Here is a 6,000-nt window from a genome sequence, read left to right as displayed (position 1 = left end):
GTGTGACTTTGGGAAAGTTTTCTAACTTTTGGAAAGTATGAATCTAAGTTTAAAAGAGCTAAAACAAATGGAAGAAGCAGCTGCTGAAGACTGAAGAGAAGACTGGAGTGATAGTGACAGTAGTGAGCAATGAAGAGACACTGTAGTAGCTCTGGTGCCTCTTCACATCAGACATACCTCTTGGGAGGTGCATCCACGACCTAAGAAGGATTATTGAGATTCGTTATAGAGTATTGTAGTGAGGAGATGATGTACTATTGAGAGAGAGAGCCAGAGATAGCCAATTTCTATCAAAACAGTGTAACTGTATATGAGAGATTTAGAGAAAAAACTATGAAGACATTGAAGATGAATACTATGCGATTGATTTCCATTCAAAAATTGTATATTCTTTTATGTTCATTGTTCTATTGATGGATTCTATGAAGATGTTGAAGATTATGGTTGATTCTATCAAATCCGTGGGATATATCTACTATGATGCTGCGTGAAGATTTACTGTTTTCTTTGTTTTGGTCATCAAAAGAATCAAATAAAAGCTTGTTGATGTTACAAGATAGATTTTCTTGCAGTAGAATCCCCTTTTCCTTGGTGTTTTTCTTGGGGCTCCACAAAGAGGTAGCAACTTACTGATACTACTTCTCTATGAGAATAGGGTTTGCAACTCTTAGCAAACATCTAGTTTTCTTGACAAGCTTTTCATTAACACTATAGTATGCCTTGCCTCACTTGGTTCTAAACTTAGAGTCAGACAGTCGTGTCCATTTCTGTTCAATTGACTATACCGCCATATCACACTCATCTTGCACTTGGTAATTAAGGACAATCTTATTACATTGGAAAAAAATGCATTAGGAAAAACATTGTTAAGTTAGCTTAAAGAACTATCTTCCTTCTACATGATGTGGACAAGTGCAATCAATGGTGCTTTGTAGCATGTGGGTTTGTGTGCACTTGCACCCATGCCTTTGCCTCATCAATTAACTTGTCAAAAATAGTTTCATGGTCAACCTGCCCTAGCATCCTTGCTTTGCAAACAAGGTCTAGATACGAGGTATGGACAACCCCTTTTTGTGCCAGTGTGTATACATTCTATATTAGGGTCTCATGCATATTTCATTATTCACGTTACCTTTAGCACATAAAGGTAATCCAAGCATATTAGAAAATGGTCCAGTGTATACATGTTTGTACAAGATATAGATGAAAAAATCTCCCCACACTTGTCACTTTCACCACAAGGCGACAATCAACACACATATGTTGCATCACGTTATCTGGAAAGGCTATTACAAACAATCAATTATGTTAACGATGATGTAAGCAACAAACACATTGCAAAATGTTAAGGTCCTATGGTTTAGGGCCACTCACATGTGTGTATCTCATTCATTCATGTTGTGAGCTGATGGTTACTATCCTAAACATAAAACATGAAATTTGACAAAAAGGCCCAATTGGTGTTGCTGATTTTTGCCTCAAAGTCCTTGTGCTTCTTTAGCCAATGGGGGTCCCACTCATTTCTTATTGCATGATCAACCCTCTTGCACTAGTGTCTTGGAGTCTCTAATAATACTATGAATATACCCATCCCTCTAATGTACCCATTGCTCAAAAATGTCTCTGAGAGTTGCTTGTACCTTGATGTGACTTTTCTTATTGTAGGCATGGAAACCAAACAACATAATAGGATGGGTGGCAAAGGGGTGGATGTCCGTATCTATATGAAATTATGAAGTTATATCCACATCAACATAAAGATATAAAAGCCATAATCAAAATCATGTCACCATCTCTTATAAGCACTCACCATCAACTTTTCTACTTGGTCTTCGATGCATGCTTGCACAATACATTTATCGCAAGTGACTGTGGGAGCGGTCTCGCTAGCGGCCTCTATCATGCACTCCTTTTCAGTTCTTTGCATTCGCGTCTTCTTGCTTTGTGTGCGGCCACACCGCTACTATGCACCAAAGGACTCGATGCTTTGATAGTCATCGATTTCCTAGTTAGTATCACTCTCCGATACTACAAGCTTTACTTGTTCTTCCTCGTCTGCGTAATTGAAGTGTATCTACCTTCTCTTAATGTCACTCCTTCCCCACATGCAAGTGCAATGGCTGTCTCAATGATCATGTTTGTGTTGCTCTCCCCCTCGGTCTTGGAGGGCAACTCTCCCTTTGCAATTTCATTTTGCAGGTGACAAGAACCTATCCTACTCTAGGTCGTGGAGGCAAGTCAAAGTCCTTGGGAGTTTCGTCCGATCGTCACTCTCTTTCTTGCAAACAATGATCCAAAGTAGGGTAAGAGGGGGAGATAAAGCGGCCATAACAAAATTAAGAGAGGGGTTTCTTACCCTTTGTTCCATTGGCTATTGCACAATTGCATTTTCCTCAATGTCAATCTCAGTATTGCCTTTGCCATGGGTCTTCATACCTCTCCAATGCATGACAATAACAAGAACTCCCACTCACCCAGGAGGCAAGCTCGGCGAGGGGAATGTTTGTCAAATTGAACCTTTTGCTATGCTTTCATCACCCTTGAAAAGGGTGACATGATATTGTCTTTTGAAATCGGATCTAGCCATGATGGAGAGGTTTAGGATTACTTCTTGCAAATATATTGCTTCCTTGATTTCTTGCCATCAAATACCATTGAAATATATGTAAACACAATAGCCAGATAGGAACAAATCCAGGTATAGATTCTCCTATATATATATATATATATATATATATATATATATATATATATATATATATATATATATATATATATATATATATATATATATATATATATATATATATATATATAGAGAGAGAGAGAGAGAGAGAGAGAGAGAGAATTGTGCCGAGGTAAGGGAAAGAAAACACAAACTTGAATTGCAAGGGGAGGGGGATCCTTTTATAGAGAAAGGAGAGAGAAAAGGGGAGAGAGTGAGGGAGAGATAGATAGATAGAGAGAGAGAGAGAGCCACATACTGAGAGTCATGGGAATGATTCGCAATGTGAAAGGGGGAGAGGAGAGAGAATATGGGGGAGAGAGAAAGAGCGATGAGAGAGGGGGAGGGAAAGACAAAGGGCATGCGATATGTGTAATTTTTTCTCACTAGGAAGGGATCGTCAATAGCCCCTTATTAGATGAAAATTAATGTTATAAGTCTTAGGCCCCCAATAAGGGGCTCTCGGCAACCCATTCCTAGCGAGAGTAAATTTTTTGCCCGACTATTCCTTTCTCGAGTGGAGAAACAAGTCACAAGTCCACTTTCTAGAGAGAGAGAGAGAGAGAGAGAGAGAGAGAGAGAGACATACAATATATACTTTTTTCCTTTCTCTCTCTCCTCCCCTCCTTTTTTCACCCAAGAATAGCTTCCTTATTTTGCCCAAGAAGGTCGATGATGCCTTACATATTGCATTCTCTCTCTCTCTCTCTCTCTCTCTCTCTCTCTCTCTCTCCCCCCATGCTCTCTATTCTTGAACCTATGGTTTTTTTAAAACCAAGACCAAGAAGGGGTTGCCCGACATGCCTTCTTGGGTTTTTAAAAAAACCCACAAATCCCCTTCATCCCCTCTTGAGCAAATTATTAACATTAGTATTAATTATATTACATCTCTATTAATTACATTAGTATTAACTAATTGGTAATTATTGATATAAATTAATCATTTAATATTAATATTAATATATAAATTATTAGTAATTAATATTATTATTTTAATTTAATTATTAGTGTTATGTATTACTTATTAATATATTAACAACTAATAAATCAATTGTGTTATATAATAAGAATCAAACTAATTGACTCATTGATAACTTATTAATTAACCAGTTATGAATAACTATTGATTAACCATTAACTAACTACTAACTTCTTATTAATGAATCACTAAATTAAAAACTAATAAATTTATTAATAATGATCTAATCATCAATTAACTAAATAACTAAGTAACAATACTAAACTAACCAAATAACTAATCAATTAATTAACTAATAATTAATAAATAATCAACTAGTAAACGAGTTATTAGCTATCTATCTACCTGTGAACAACTAATTAACTCATGATTACTTAATTAACTTCATGGGGGGTCAAATTTTTAATCATTAACTAATTATTCATAACTAGTTAAATCATTAAATAATTAGTAACTAATTTTTAATTACTAACTAGTTTTTATAACTAATTATTAATTAACTCACTAATAATGATTAATTATTAAGTAAGTAACTAAGTATTAGTTCTTAACTAATTTTAAAATAATAATCCATTTCTATTCACTAACTAATTAACATATCATTATTAGTAAATTATTACTTATTAACTAATGAATTGACTTATTATTAGTTATTAATTAACTATTGATTATTTAAGTAACTCATCAATTAAATAATAATATATTAAAATTTTAATAGTTAACTAATTAACTAATAATTAATAACCAATTAATTACGTAAGTAACTATTATTATTAACTCATTTTTAATTATTAAATTGTATGTATGTATGTATGAAGTATTGGGTTTTTTTTAAAGTAATTAATAATTAATTTATAATCAATTTATTTAAATAATAAATTATTACTTAAGTAATATTGAAATTAATTTAACTTAGTTACTTTAACTAGTTAATTTAATTAGTCTAGGATTTACTAGTAATATGTAATATTAAATAATTTGCTATATTAATTAACTAATCAATTAATTAGTAATATAAATTTTTAAAATAATTAACTAATCAACTAATAATTAGTAACCAATTAAATATATATTACTATTTAACTAATTAGTTACTTTTGATAGATAATTAGTCATTTAGTAATTAATATTAATAATGATCAATTGATTAATAGTAATCTATTAATACCTCAAGGAGGAGGTGTACGCGGCTCAGCCACCAGGGTTTGAGGCCCCCCATTTTGAGAGAAAAGTGTGTAACTGAAGAAGGCATTGTATGGGCTGAAAGAAGCCCCTAGAGCATGGTACCAGCGGATAGATAAGTTCTTTTTTAAACCTAAACTTCAAAAGATGTGCCTCATATGCTAACTTATATGTTTACAGGGATGGTAAAAAGTCCGTAGTGATTGTCCTATATGTGGATGACCTTCTTATTACAGGTGACTATGAAGATATGATCAACCAAACTCGAAAGGCTTTGAGTTCTGAGTTTGAAATGACAGACTTGGGCTTGCTACACTATTGTTTGGGGATTGAAGTTTGGCAAGAGCTAGGAAAGATCTTCATCTCTCAGAAGAAGTATGCATGGGAGATCTTGAAGGCATTTGGCATGATCGAGTGCAAGGAGATAGCTACACCTATGGAGATGAATGCAAAGTTATCCGTCGAGGATACATCAGCACTAGCAGACATTGGGAGGTTCTCAAACAAACCTCATGAGAGTCATTGGAAGACTGGGATCCAGGTGCTCAGATACTTGAAGGAAACTTTTGACTATGGTATCACATACAGTTTCGGAACTTCTCTTGTGGGGAACTGTGACTCAGATCGGGCAAGAGACAGTGATTCCAGGAAGTCAATTTCTGGTTATTGTTTCTCTTTGGGTTCAGGAATTTTCTCTTGGATTAGTAAGAAGCAGCCAACAGTGGCATTGTCTTCTATTGAAGCAGAGTACAAGGTAGCTTGTTTTGCTGCATGTGAAGCAGTATGGTTGAGAAGGATTCTATGGCATATGGGAGTGCAGGATGAAGAACCAATTGTGCTGAGATGCGACAATCAGAGTTGCATTGCCATTGCCAAAAATCCAGTGTTTCATGCATGCACCAAATATATAGAGATCCAGTATCACTATGTGCGTGATTTGATGGAGGATGGGATAGTGGAACTGGTCTACTGTCCAATAGAGGAGAATGGAGCATATATCTTCACCAAAGCACTTACGAAGGATCTTCTTCAAGTTCATCTTCAGAGACTCGGCATTGGGCTGAGGAGATAGTTCACCTATGGGTGGACATTGAGGGGGGTGTTAGATATGATC

This window comes from Lygodium microphyllum, chromosome 2, assembly GCF_053477565.2.
Source record: "Lygodium microphyllum isolate KBCC chromosome 2, Lygodium_microphyllum_v1.1.10, whole genome shotgun sequence".
Lineage (NCBI taxonomy): Eukaryota > Viridiplantae > Streptophyta > Polypodiopsida > Schizaeales > Lygodiaceae > Lygodium > Lygodium microphyllum.
This window is presented reverse-complemented; position numbering follows the sequence as displayed.